We start from the raw sequence: 14,548 nt of genomic DNA on the forward strand, positions 1-14,548 counted from the left end.
CTGTGGCTGTGGTGTAGGCCGGTGGCTACAGCTCCCATTAAATCCCTAGCCTGGGAACTTCCATGTGCTGCTGTGGTGTGGCCCTAAAAAGATAGATAAATAAATAAACAAACAAATAAATAAATAAACAAAGCTTTCTGCAAAGGAGTGGGAACTAAACAGTTAGGCACTAAATAATCCTAGACTCCGTTTTCCTGGAATAAAGCCCCACGATGGTAGGGTTGGCTGAGACTTGAGGTTTCCGCAAGATATGGGGGTTGGGAGGCAGACAAGAAGCTCGGCAAAAGGCACAGACTCATGGGAGTCGCTCTAAGGTGGGAAATGGGGACCCAGCGCGGTGACGGGACGGGGGACGCGTGGCAGCAACGCCATCCTGTGGCGCACACTCGGCTGCGTCTGGAGCCTTGCTTTCTGCCCACCCCACCAGCCGAGAAAAGAAGAGAAGCAGGGAGAAGGTGGGTCCCTCCGGCCTCTGGACTTGCCCCCTCTCTGCTTGGTGCCGAGTCCCGGAATGTCACCGCTCAGGCCCGAGGACAGAGCTGCTGCCTCCCACCTCCTGATGCAGGCGGCTCCAGCGTGACGGATAAAAGGTGCCGTTCTGCAGCGCTCAGGCCACTGTGTGACAGACACCGACGAAGCCCTACCATGTCCTGGGAACCGTGATGAGGTCCCGGGGATACAAAAAGGACAAACAGGCAATGGGCCCTCCTTTCCCAACACCGTCCGAGAGAGCCGGACACAAGCAAGTGACCATGGCAATGCAACTGTGCCGGATGCGGACGGGGGCCCAGAAGCGGGGGCACCCAGTTCCGCTGGAGGAGACTTTACAGACTGTGCTGTTTGGGTCGGAACTGGCGGGAGCCTGCCGGTCAGACAAGGGACGCCCGGCAGAGAACGCGCCGCAGAGGAGACGGCACGCAGCAGCAGGTGGGAGGGAACAGGACCCCCCAGCCCACCACACACACCCAGCCCAGACCCAGCTGGAAGGCGGCAAAGCACACAACAGATGGCCCATCTAGCACAGCTCCACTTTGGATCGGGAAGTATTCCCCCAAACCTTAAAACAGAAACATGCATCGCCAACCCCCCTCCGCCCACAACACTGAGGGAGCCAATTCTCTTACTGCGAGGGGCCTTAATTTTAACAAGAATGGAAACATGTAATTCTGTGCCTCGGTCCTGCCTGGGAGTATAAGCACGTGTCTTTTTTTAAAGCGTAGCTGGCAGATGTTTCTTTGAAGGCAGGTGAAAAGAAGCGGGTTTCGGGTGTCTGCCGCTGCTTCGCTTCAAAGGTGTCTGACAGCTCGCAAGGGCACAGAGCTATTGATCCGCGGTTCCGAGGCCCGGGCTCCTCCAGGTGTCTGCTGGGCGGAATTCTAATTCGTGGTGTAAACGCGCAGCCGATTTTCTTTTATCTCAAACGCTTCAGCCGAGGGCAGTTCCCTTTGGTCTATCCTTTTAGCAAGAGAAATGCTAAGAAGGGGTGGGTTTACGCGAAAGAGACAGAGGGGAAGAGAAAGATGAGGCCGACACAGGACTGTCAAATCTCCAGAGACTAATAACCTTTCTGATGTTATCAGAGGCAATTCAGAAACACAGCCATGTGGCGCCACACTCATCAGCACAGGGGCTTCCATGAGCGGCCCCAACAACACATGGGCTGGACACTGCTTGGTAGTGAGGGCTGGCCTGTAGGCCAAGTTATACCCTGGCCAGCAGCATTCCTGGTCTCCGCTTTCAGAGCAGAAGCATCCCCCCAAGACGTGACACCAAAAGGACCCTAGATGGTGCCCCCAGTTGAAAATTCCTGATCTAGATGAACCCTGAGCAGCAACAACGCCAGAATCTCCATCCTGTTAACGGCTTCCTTTTGAAAATCCTTCTCCCAGTATCACTGTCCCTGCAAAAATAAGCCCAATAAAGAATAATCACAGGCGTTTCCACTGTGGCTCAGTGTGTTAAGAACCCAACTAGTATCCATGAGGATGCAGGTACGATCCCTGGCCTCGCGCCGTGGGTTAAGGATCCAGCGTTGTCGTGAGCTGTGGTGTAGGTCACAGATGGGGCTTGGATCTGGCGTTGTCGTAAGCCGTGGTGTAGGCCAGGGGCTACAGCTCTGATTTCACCCCCAGCCCAGGAACTTCCATGTGTCGCAGGAGCAGCCCTAAAAGGAAAAAAAAAAAAAAATGATAGACCTATGACAAGAAACAAGTCCCGACGTGGAACTGGGGCCTGGAAGGCCCAGGAGCCCCGTTCATGGAATCCCCCCTACGAGGCTCCAAATGGCACCAGCTACTCCGGTGCCCCTGGGACATGAAGACGATGGAGGCGTGTTTCGTGTGTTCAGTCACATGTTCGTGTGGCCACCCAACGTCTGTGAGCACTGCGGCGTGCCAGGCGCTGCGCCAGGAGACAGGACAAACGAGTCCAGGTCTGCAGAAGCCCGTGTCCCCACCGGAGAGCAGAGGTCAACGGACAGCATCGTGGTCCGTCCACAGCGCCGTGAGCGACTTCCCAGCTCGGCTGGAGCCGTGGCCACTCCCCACACGCTCACAGCGCCAGCAGAGGTGACTCGTTCACATGAGATGCTACGGCCACCAGACTGCAGACTCGGTACAGGAGAAGGTAAGTGGTCCTGTGAACTGTGAGACATGTAAATGAGAGTGTTCTGGATGTACTGGATTTGATAACATCTACGATCAAGATGAACTGGGCCTGTTGACTTGTTCAGCGCGGCTGCTGGAAGCTGAAGCCTTTGCCCGTGGCTGGGCCTGCTCTCCTGCCCGAGACCTCCGCCACCAGCGTGTGGCCCCAGCCAACTCGCGTTCCCCGGCTCTGTGGTGGGAATGAACCCGGCCTGGCTGAGGCCGGCAGGGGCTCGGAGGCCAAGGGAAGGAGTCAGGATTTCACCCCAGGAGCCACGGGGGCGCATGGGAGGGTTTGCATCACACGGGTTTAGATTTTGCAAAGATGCAGCACTCTGGCTGGCGGGGCGCATGAGAGGGGACAGGCAGGCAGGCGAGACAGAGCAGGACTCCTGGGCGGGCAGAGTCCACCTCGAGGGAGCCCCGGGGTTTGGGCCACTCCAGGTGACTTGAGAGACGAGGTCTGAGGTGCTGCTTCTCACCCTTACAGGAGTCTGGCCCACGCCCCTTACAGTAAATGTCAATTCGGTACAAGACCGCTTGCCCCCACGAGAGCAGATAGAGGAGTTTTTTTAATTATCCGCATCGAGCCTCGAGATTCCAAGTGATGCCACTGCTTAGGAAGTGCAGTGCCAGCCGCCCCCTCCTGGGAGGGAACTGGTGTCCTTTTTCCTGTGCACACCCCCCCCCAGTTAAAATCGGGGGAGGGCTCAGGTTTCCATTGCTGACCTCATTCAGCTCTTTGACTTCACGGTACCTACCATGAACCGTGCATTTGCTTTTCTTCTCTCAGGAGGTTCCCCCACTTGCACGGGGGCCTATTTCTGCACCTGAACTTCCCAGGTTCACCCCCAAGGGCCTCGCGCAAGGGAGGCAGCTGAAGCACAGCCAGCCAAACGCATCCACTCCGGCATTTTCTGTCCGCTCTGCTGCTTCTGCAGCCTCCTCTTCCTTCCCCCCGGCTCGTGGGTCCTTTCTGCCACTCGTGAGTCACCTGCTCTGAGTCATGCTGGCTGCGGTGCAGAGGCCAGGACAGGGCCCCAGAGCGCGCCTGGTCCAGGAGCCACTGTCCCCTAGGGGTCCTCTCTGCACCCGGGCGCAGGCTCACCCGAGTGGACTCCGTAGCGAGAAGGAAAATAACCCCCATCTCTCTCTTTTCCTCCCTCCAAATTGGCTGTTTCTATCAGCTTTTGCTGGCACTCCCTCCGGTAGTGGCATGAGCCCTGGTCATGGGTTTGGGACCTCGAGAGGCAGGCAGACGTTTCTGGAATGAGCCCAGAGAGCCCTGGGGATGAGAGGTGCCGTCCTTCCCTGTCCCTCTGCTGTACGACACGGAGAGTCACCTGTGTGCCCCGCGGGGCTCACGCTGCCTTCTGAGAGGGACGAGGACACCGCCAAACCGCACATGGAACCAGGCAAGACGAGACCTGTGGGAGCCCGGGAGACGGCCCCGGGCCGTATCAGCCTGGATCTGCGTGCCACCTCGGCCATCAAGCTGTGACAGGAGGCCCATCGCCCTGCCTGCCCTCCGTGCCTCAGCTTTCCCGTCTGTGAAGTGGGGAGGCTAACTGTGGTGACCCCCTTAGGGCTCGTGGGAGGGTTAGTGACAGCCTTGACCGAGCACCCCGGAACCTGCCATAATAGCACTGGGACCCCCTGGGGTTGGAACACAAACCACCCCTCCCTCCGAGCTCGGTCACTGCCCCCTCGTCAGGGGGGCACCTGATCTGAAAACCACCCCAGAAACACGAGCTCTTTGCCCACCCTCTGGACTCAAAGCCCAGCGTTTTACCAGGTGAGACTCCCTTCTTCTAAGCACCTCCCTTCTAAATAAATATAAAGCTCCTGGCAGAAGTGTTGTCATCAGCAACACCTTAGCCCCCGGGAACAACCAGCCCATCAGGTCCCCAGGGCAAGGGGCCCGCAAAGGCAGGAGGAAGGAAGAACAGCAAGCAGGGACGGATGCAGAGCCCGAGGGGGAGGTGGGGCTGGCACCTGGGATGTGAGAGGAGATCAGGGCTGTGGAAGGTGACACAGAAACTGGCAGCCAAGGTGCCACTGGGAAGGATCCTGGGAAGCTAGGGGCGGGTGGGAGAGGCAGAGGCAGGAACTACCTCTCGCTGGACACCTTTCTTCATCATTTGAGTTCTGTACCATCTGCATCTATGTCCCAGTCAATGGAAAGTTAAATAAGGAGGGGACCCGGGGTCTGGGGTGGGACAGAGCCACCCAGAGGTAAAAGGGTCTCCGAAGGCGGAGGCACAGCCAGGGCAGGAATTTTGCTGGCAGCCTGCCCCCCCACCCCCCAGCGCCCCCGCCCCAAAGCAGAGAACTGGCTACCAACTCCTGCATGGCTCGCGCTTGGAACATCAACAGTGCTTTTGCAGGGTCGAAATCCGAGACACTGAAACCCAGAATTCTCCAAACCTCCCCTCAAAGCCTGCAGAATCACCGGAAAAGCTCGACCAAGGACAAACGCGACTTCTCTGCTGTCGCGGCCTCTGGTCAAAGCTGGTGTGTGGGTGTGACGCGGGCACACCGCGTTCAGCCGCACCTTTTATCTCACTGCAGATGTCAACGAGCCGGGCAGAGCGAAACGCCAAGGAAGGAAACCATCTCCCCAGGAACCCTGCAGAACCGTCTCAGAAACCCCACACCCACCCTGGGCGGGAGCCCCAAGGAAGACCCAGCCATCGGCGGGTGGGGGAGGCCACGGGCCGTCACTGTCCTCACCTGGGACACAGACCACCACCTACGTTGCAGGTCGCAAGGATTATGGATTCATGGATGCTCTCGGTGCAAACGTCCAAACCCACGCCATCATCCCTAAAAGTAACCCAGCCTTCCTGCCGGCTTTCCCTTTCACATGTCACTGGATCTTGAAGTTAGAAGGTCTCGCCCATTGAATTATGTCCCCTAAAAGGATACGCTGCAGTCCTAACCCCTGGAACCTGTGAATGGGAACGTATGTGGAAACAGAGCCCTTGCAGATGTAATTAGTTAAAGTCAGTATGGAAGCGGGTGGGCCCCAAATCCAATGTGACTGACGTTCTTATAAAAAGAGAGACAGACAGACTGGCACACACGCCCGTGCCCGCGCCCACAGACGCGGAGAAGGCCATGAGACCAGAGGGGGAAGGGGCGCAGCTACAAAACAAGGAACAGCAAGGTTGGCTGAAAACTCCCAGAGGCTGAGAAAGAGGCACCAACAGGTTCTCCCTCCGAGCCCCCAAGAAAGAACCAACGCTGCTGACCCCTTGATTTTGGATGTCTGGCCTCCAGAACGGCAAGAGTAAAGAGGTGTTGTTTTAAGCCCCAGCCCACCCCCAGTTCATGGTACTCTGTTGCAGCGGCCCTGGAAAACACCTACAGAAAGTCACTTGGTTTCACCGTCTGTCCAATTGCTTGAATTCTCTTGCCCAGGGGCCAGCTGCCTATGGATGACTGTCCCTAGCAAAAGAAGACAAATTTAGTATCCACCAGGGCAGCAAACCCACCCATCTTTGAAAAGGTCTGTCATAAAAACCATTCATTCGACAAATATTTACAGAGCACCTACTATATGCCAGGCACTGTTGACACAATGGGAAACGGGGAGCAGACAGTAAGAGCACTTTCGAGTAAGGCCGTTTCTGATACTACCATGAAGAAAGCAAAACAGTGTCCTCTAAGTGAGAAGGCTGGGGACCAGGAAGGAATTATTTAGATCATTAGGGAAGGTCCTCCTAGGTATGTGATACTGGACCAGGGACCTGAATGAGAGGGAGGCAGCCAGAGGAAAATCTGGAGGAGGAGCAGCCGGTGCAAAGGCCCTGAGGCAGACATGCTCAAGGCACAGAACGGAGAGACTCGGGAGGGAGGGGGAGGTCATTGATGAACCTCCTCGTTTGGAAGGTCGGTCAGTGCTCGCAGACTACACCCGGATGACAGGTCTGCCTCTGGTCCCAAGACCAGAGACATCCCTGGGCAGAGACATGATTTGATTCACAGTTTTGAAAAGTTCCCTCCGGCATCATCAGGTTCTTAAAGCTGAAGACTTTCTGTGTTTAACTTTGGGATCTTGGGCCTCCAGAGAAGACGTCTGATAAATGACATTCCTGTACCTTCTGTAATCACGGCTCCCAAGATTCTCGGGCTCACCAGCTCGAATTCATTCCCCACCGTGGCAATTTCCAATGACCACGTGTGAGTTTTTTTCTATGTCCTTCACGGAGTGTGATGCCCAGAAAAAGAACTCAGTATTCTCCGCACGGGGTAGACTGGAACTTCCACCCTTGTTGTTTCAGATCTATAAATCCCCGACACGCCCGAATGCCTTCGCATTTAGTTGTTATTTTTTTTTTTTCTTTTTGTTTCTTGGTTTTTTTTTTTTAAAGGGCAGTACTCACTGTATATGCCAGGGATCCAATCGGAGCTACAGCTGCCGCCTATGCCACAGGCACAGCAACGTGGGATCCAGGCTGCGTCTGTGACCTACACTAGAGTTCACAGCAACCCCAGATCCTTAACCTACTGAGGGAAGCCAGGGATCGAACCTGTGTCCTCAGGGATGCTAGTCAGATTCGTTAGCTGCTGAGCCACGACGGGAACTCCTTTAGCATTTAGTTCTGTTTGTAGCACTGACCTGCTGAAACACAGCTCAGATAACCTCCCCCAAGGTCCTTTTCTAGATCTAGATGCTCAGATCTAAAAAAATGCGGTTAAAGCTCAGTCTTCCCTACTGAGAACAGCTGTGCCCTGTTCTGTTTTGGGTTTGTTTTTTTTTTTAAGGTGTCCCCATAACCCAGCCAGTGCCATGCATAAAAAACTGGATAAAATAAACACAAGTACTGGGTCAACTCCCCAGGTTTCACAACCACTGCACTTCTCCTCTGGGTGGAGGACAAGGAAAACGATGGTGGCAAGTTTCCCTAGAATTGCTTTGGTCTCTTGCATCACTCAGATAAAGACACCCCGCATGTTAGGAAACACCCCCCAGCCCCGCCCGAGCGCTTGAGCAAAAGACACTCCCTGCAATCACACTTCCTACTAGGTTCTCAAAGACTTAGAAACAAATCTGAGTAGACGCAGATGCTCAAGCCAGGGCCGGGGGAAGTGGTGGAGGAGGCGCAATCCATGCCCGAGAGCAGAGCTGACTTCGTAAGTGGGGCCGGGGGTGGGAGAGAAGGCACGCTGGGAAAGCCCTGGGGCCCTGGGACACGTGTGCCATCCGCCCGCCTCGTCCCCACATCCCACCCTGCAGAGCCGCGTTGGGCCAGGCAGCTCGCTGTAACACGCTGCTTTGCACCCTTGTCGTTAAGGGACCTCGGCCTCACTTTCCTCATCTGTGACATGGGCATGATAACACCGTCTGTGTTTCTGGGGACGATCAATTAAGATTTTGCATGTGGAGGCAGACCCAATCTTTTGGGAGAGAACGTGGAGGAAAGGAAAGAACGTGTACGTGTGTAGGGCTGGGGCACCGTGCTGTGTGGCAGAAACCAGCACGGTAAATCAACTCCACTTTAAAAAGAGCCTGTGTGTGTGAAAGTCCCTTGCAGATTACACTGGGGTGTCAAAGTGAGGGGTTATCTTGGCAACAAGGACTCTGACTCCTCCCTGTGCCCGTCTTTATCGCTGCAGGTTGACGTCGCCTGGCTTCTTCTCTTCCTAGGCTGCTTTTGATGCTTCCTTTAACCTAATCATCTTCTTTTTCGGGAAGAGAGAGACAGAGGCCAGCGCAGAATGACTCACCCCACCCTAAACCTTTCCTCACGACTGTCCTAAAAGAAGGGTCCCCAGGGCCTTTTGGGGTCACCGTGAAGCAAGTGACCTCCAAAGAAAAAAAAGCTGTTGTCATGAACAAAGAACCACACCTAATATCTGGATATTCTCCACTTTCTGGAAATCTGTAATTATTGAAGGTTTCTGATTTACTCAGGTCACTAAGTGGCTTTTCTTTTGGTTTTCGTAGTTGAATTTTTTTTTTTTAACTAAGGTATAGTTGATTGACAATGCTGTGCCAATTTCTGTGGTACAGCATAGGGACCCAGTCATAAGTCTATGTACATACCCTTTCTTATATTGTCTTCCATCATGTTCTAACCCAAGAGGCTGTGTACAGTTCCCTGTGCTATACAGCAAGACAGCATTGCTCATCCATTCTAGATGCAGAAGCTTGCAGGGGCTGCTTTTCATTGTCCTTAGCTGTTAGGTTCCCAAAGAATACAAAGTATCTTCACATTAACAGGCACATGCCATACAAAAGACAAACACTGCAAAACACAAAAACCGAAACAAAAAAACAAACCCCACTGGGATGTATGTACTCCAGAACCAAATGAGAGGCTAGAGAAAATCTGCTTACTGAGGTGCCAAAGCCCCAGTCCTGGGCCGTCTTCTGTCTTTAACGGAAAAAGAATCTCCCGAGGCAACTTTCTCCTCGTGAGCCCATCTCAAGCGCTTCCGACGCGTAAGCAGCCCTATTTCTGAACAAAGTGGAAATAAAGACAAACCACAGCCCCGGGAGAGAGGAAACAATGGGAGAACACACTTCCAAGTGGAACCGTGAGAAGATGCGAAGAAGGGCTCACGGGTGATACCAGGGATTTTTTTTTTCCTTTGCTTAATTCCGTGGTAGGCACCTTGGCCACCCTGATTTAGGTTTAGGGAGGGGGCACCTCTAACCAAATGAACCTGAAGCCCTGAGTATTAGGGGACAATTGTCTGCATGGGGGCCTGGCTACTGCAGCTTGGTCCCTGACAGCTGTCACCTTGCCTCTAACGTTCACTGGCCCAAGAGCCTCTGAGCCTCCACGTCAGGGCGGCTCACCTGTGCCAGCTCACAGGCGAGTTCCTGCTCAGTCGGCTGGCTGGCACCTTGGCCTCGCGCTCAATCAGAGTTAGAGGAGCTGGCTGTGCCCAGGGCCGAGTCTTCCTCCTCCTCCCAAATCCAGTCAACATGCAGCCCAGGGAAGCACAGACCCCCCAGCGAGAGGAAACTGCACTGGCTCCAGGAAGACCACATCCTGTGCTTTCCAAGACCCGGGAGGCTGGTCCAGGCCAGCCTGAACCAGCTGTCCTGAACGGCCTCTGACACTGCGTGCCTACCGCCGTTCCCTCCGCAAAGCTCCTCTTGGCTTCCTGATCGTGGGGAGGAGGGGCCCTGGGAAGGCAGAGCCCTTTCTCCCGTGTCCGCACACCTCCTGGGGCTGCCACCCCAGGAGCAGAGAGGCAGCGAACTTCAAATCCAACACACAGCACAACTTGGCAAAGGTCTTTCGACCCGGGTCCCAGGCACCCTCTCCCCAGCATGCCCTTCCACGAGTCGGGGGCTTCTCCTCCCCCGCCAATTTGAAGAACCGCCTCCATCCCAAAGCCACTTGGCGACACCATCAGCCACCGGGGAGTGGGGACACCTTGTCCAGCCCCCCCTCCAGGTACTGCACTGCTCCCCACACGTGGGCTCCTGCCCCCACCCCATCTCCTCACCCGCAGCACGCGCCGACCCTGCAGGAACCTCCAGGCCCCCGACCCCTCCCCATGGCCCATCACCCGCCGGTGCCCGGGCGCTCCGGCGGAGCCCTCCGGAGAGCCCCCGCGCCGTCCAGGGAACCTGGCACGCCCTCCCCTCACGGGCGCCGGCAGGGCCCCTCTCACCGCGGCGAGGGCCGGCAGGACGGACCGGGGAGCCGGCGGGCGCCGTCTGACTCGGCGGAGCAGCGGCTGCGCCGGCCTGAGTCGGGTCCTTCTGAGGCGCCGGCCCGCGCGAGCTGTCCGTCAACCGGCCGTGCCCGCCCCCGGCCCGGTCTGCGCAGGCGCGGGGCGGTCCGCGAGCGGCGTCACGTGTCGGCGCGGCTGGTGCGGGGCCCCTTGAGCGCCCGAGGGGCTCCTCGCCTGTCGGGGTGGCGGCGGGCTGGGGTTGCGTCTCCCCGTCTGCCTGGTCCCCCGCCCCCTGGGAGCACGTTCGGGGCCTTCCCGTGGGTCCCCGTGACCCAGGGTCCCGAGAACTCCGTTTCCCTGATCTCAAAACTAGGGTGTTCTCCCGGGCCGAGAAGAGCTGGGTAAAAGCAGGCCATTCTTGGAGCAAATGAGTGGGTGATGTGGGGGGCGGTGGGGTGGGGGGAGCCCCGGCCGGGGTCCAGGAAATAGAGCCTGATGCTGGTTGCTTCCCCGCTCTGGTGGCCGCACCTTTAATACAAGGACGCCATTCGCCACTTCCTGCTCGCCTGTTTGAGAGTTTTAGGGTGAAGTCTTTTTTTGTGTGTTTTTGGGTTTTTTTTTTGGCTTTTTGCCATTTTCCTGGGCCGTTCCCATGGCATATGGAGATTCCCAGGTTAGGGATCGAATCGGAGGTGTAACCACCGGCCTACGCCAGAGCCACAGCAACGCGGGATCCGAGCCGCGTCTGCAGCCTACACCACAGCTCACGGCAACACCAGATCTTTAACCCACTGAGCAAGGCCAGGGATCGAACCCGCAACCTCATGGTTCCTAGTTGGATTCGTTAACCACTGAGCCACGACGGGAACTCCAGGGTGAAGTTTTGACAGTAACATACTAGTGAAACACGTCAGGTAAGGGTGCATGAAGGAGAAGGGCAATTTGAGGCCGATTGATTTTTTTTGAAGGGGGGCATCTTAAAAGCTGATAGGTTCCACCTCCCTCTTCAAAACTTCTAGGCCAATCAGCATCTTTTGACCAGATAGAATAAATACAATTTTCAGGCTACCGGTTTGGGTTTCTTCGGCAACTCTTCAAATAAACAAACCCACAAAAGGTAAAAAAAAAAAAAAAAAAAAAAAAAAAGGAAGCCTTTTCAGTTCTAGAGCAAGTACAGAAACATAAACTGACACATACACTCCCAGGAATTTTGAGGTTATGGCAAACTGGGTTTCAGCACCTAGCAAAATAGAGGGCTGATTTTGCAGTGTGCTGAAACCTCGGCATTCTCTGAAGACATTTCCAGAGCTTCGCTACAGAGGTATAGTGCTCCTTTGGGGGGTTGCCTCTGCAAAACAATAAAGCTCTCCCTTTAAATAAAGAAAGCCCTGGGTATCTGAACCAGGGCGGATTGTCCATTTTGAAGTCCTAGGAGTTATGCATGAGGACCTTGAGTTCTGCCGCTTCGGGGAAACGGTGACATCTGGATTGATGGCTACATGTCTTTCCTGTGCCTCAAGTGTGAAGCTGCTGGTTCCTGGCAAGATGGCCTACTGGATTTAGGACTTGCTTGGAAAAGCTAAGGGACCAGGACGAAGGAAATAGCCGAGAGCTACAGTTCCCCAAGCGTCACGAGGCTTCTCGTGCCACAGCTGCTTCGGGTCTATTCCAGATTTGCTGGACCAACTTGGTGTAGCCACCGCGTATAAGTAACTGGACCTCTGGGCGTTTCGAGCTTGGTGTGAACTCAGGGAGACAGGACTGTAAAGCATTCCTTCCCTCGTGCGGGCACTACAGCTGGGTGGGCCTGCCATTGGTCCCTGTGAGGCTCTGCCCTGCACGCAGCCAAATACAAGCCCATCGGGAAGACTCTTTGGGGAGTTCCTGTTGTAGCTCAGCAGAAACAAATCCGACTTGGAACCATGAGGTTGCGGGTTCGATCTCTGGCCTCGATCGGTGGGTGAAGGATCTGGCATTGCTGTGAGCTGTGGTGTAGGTTGCAGACGCAGCTCGGATCCAGCATTGCTATGACTGGTGTAGGCCGGTGGTGGCAGCTACAGCTCAAACCCCTAGCCTGGGAACCTCCATGTGCCATGAGTGCAGCCCGAAAAAGCAAAGCAAAAAAAAAAAAAAAAAGTCGTTTTGGGAACAGAGGGGGCTTGCATCTGCAGCTGGAGGAAGTCCTCCCTTGATTCAGTGAGTGAACCTGGCACCAGCCATGGACTCTTGCAGCCTTCATGTGGCTTTCCAACTATTCAGAAAAATTGGAAAACAGTGTGATTCCATTTAGGGAAATACTTCTCCTCAAAGAGAGTCCTATGGACCTGTCTCTGCACACCTCATACAAGATCTTCTGAAACTTGCCAGAGAGTTGGAGAGAGGCAGATGACAAGGCCGTTTTATTTTATTTTTCAATTTATTTCTTTCGGCTGCACCCACAGCATACAGAAATTCTGGGACCAGGGATGGAACCTGTGCCACATTAGTGACAACGCCAGGTTCTTAACCCGCTGAGCCACCAGGGAACTCAGACATGGCCATTTTTAAAAAGGGCAAGAAAAGTTGCCTTGTGGCTTAGCGGGTTCAGGATCTGGCATCGTCACTGCAGTGGCTCGGGTTGCTGCTGTGGCACAGGTTCAATCCCTGGCTTGGGAACTTCTGCATGCTGCAGGTGGGGCCCCCAAAAAGTTTTTTTTAAATAAAAAAGATAAAAAGAGGACGAAAGATCTGCAAACCACAGACCCGTGAGCTTGATGTTGGGCCTGGGAAACATTCAGGACAGATGACTCAGGAAAAGCGCTGGTAACCCTCACAAGAGGAGCAGCAATGGTGAAGCCTTGCTGGGTTAACCATGTTTCTGCTATAAAATCTACAGGCTGGATAAGGAAATACGGAAGAAAGAGTGTATTTGGACCTGGGAGGTGTGTTGACCAGAGATCTATCAGTTACAAGTGACAGAAGTCAAACCAAACTGGTGTTTCAAAAAAGGGAATGTAGAAGTTCCCGTCATGGCTCAGTAGTTCACGAACCCAACTAGGATCCGTGAGGATGCAGGTTCGATCCCTGGCCTCCCTCAGTGGGTTAAGGATTCAGCACTGCCATGAGCTGTGGCATAGGTCTGTACTGTAGGCCGCCAGCGGCTGCTCCAATTTGACCCCTAGCCTGGGAACCTCCATATGCCGCGAGTGCAGCCCTAAAAAGAAAAACAAAAGGGGGGGGGGAAATATAGTAGCTTATGTAACTGGAAAGTTCTGGGGTTGGCCCAGTCGGGTCCAGAAGCACAAATGAGGTCATGAGAATTTGGTCTCTCTGCCCTACTTGACTGTGTCCCTCTGAGCTGGGCTTCACTCGCAGATCAGGTCCTTTTTATAGCCTGGTCTTCAGCAGCAGCAAGCTTATGTCCTCTCAACCTAGCAGCCCTGGTGGAAAAAAAGGATTTTCTCCTTCGATATTTCCAGCAAACGTGTCAGGATTTGGTCCGCATGCACTAGCCTCACTCATGGGCTCAGGCCCTTGAACCACCTCTGAGGCTAGGTTGTTGGGATTGGCGCATCTGGACAGAAGGCAGGAATAGCCCCACCTAACTACCTGGGTAGAGAGGACAGGAGGGGTGGGTCCCCACAGGAAACAGAGGTGCCCTTGCCAGGAGAAGGGGGGACAGATTCTGGGCAGGCAAGGGAAAGCAACACATATCTGGAATAAAACATTCACCGAGAGAGTCTGTGACACTGAATAAAGGCTGTGAGGAAAAGGTGGGAGAAGTACTATATTTATTTGATGGCTGAATCAATATGCAAAATACTTTGATTAGAAGATCAATAAAAAAAACTATTACATGAGATAAAGCAGGTGGCGGGGCTCGGCGTCGGGTCTGTTTCTGGTTGTCCACCACGTCCCTTTTCCCTGGCCCCTTTGTAACATATTACTGCAGATGCAGTAGCTTCAAACAATACAAGTTTATTGCCTTACAGTTCAGGAGGCCAATTCCTAAAACTGAGCTGTCAGCAGGGCTGGTTCCTCGCGGAGCCTCTGGAAGATTTCCTGGCCTTTTCCAGCTTCTGGACGCTGCCTGCCTTCTTCGGCTTGGGGCCCCTCCTTCCATTTTCAAGGCAGAGTCCGTTAAAGGATTCCATTAAATGCCTTGAATCTGGAAGGGTTCTCAGCTTTCCTTTGTCCTCCGGGACTCTGGCATTGAGAGTAGAGGCTGTGCGCTATGTGAACGCCTCCCAGGGTACATTGTTCTGACTGCCCCTACACGGAGT

At 54.5% G+C, this 14,548-nt stretch overlaps 1 protein-coding gene across 6 annotated transcripts in view; it reads right to left on the reverse strand.

The window, feature by feature from the left end:
* KIAA0513 (KIAA0513 ortholog) overlaps positions 1-14,548 on the reverse strand; it is a 61,502-nt gene that overhangs the window by 39,778 nt on the left and 7,176 nt on the right. Inside the window, exon 1 of one of the 6 annotated variants that reach the window (XM_005664311.3) lies at positions 10,284-10,398. The exons of 3 other annotated variants lie outside the window; for them this stretch is intronic. The gene's annotated coding sequence lies outside the window, so the exon portion shown is untranslated. Of the gene's footprint in view, positions 1-10,283; positions 10,430-14,548 lie in introns of those variants that run through there. 2 more of the 6 variants (XM_021093721.1, XM_013998146.2) reach the window with 2 other exon arrangements.

Source organism: Sus scrofa, chromosome 6 (genome assembly GCF_000003025.6).
Source record: "Sus scrofa isolate TJ Tabasco breed Duroc chromosome 6, Sscrofa11.1, whole genome shotgun sequence".
NCBI lineage: Eukaryota > Metazoa > Chordata > Mammalia > Artiodactyla > Suidae > Sus > Sus scrofa.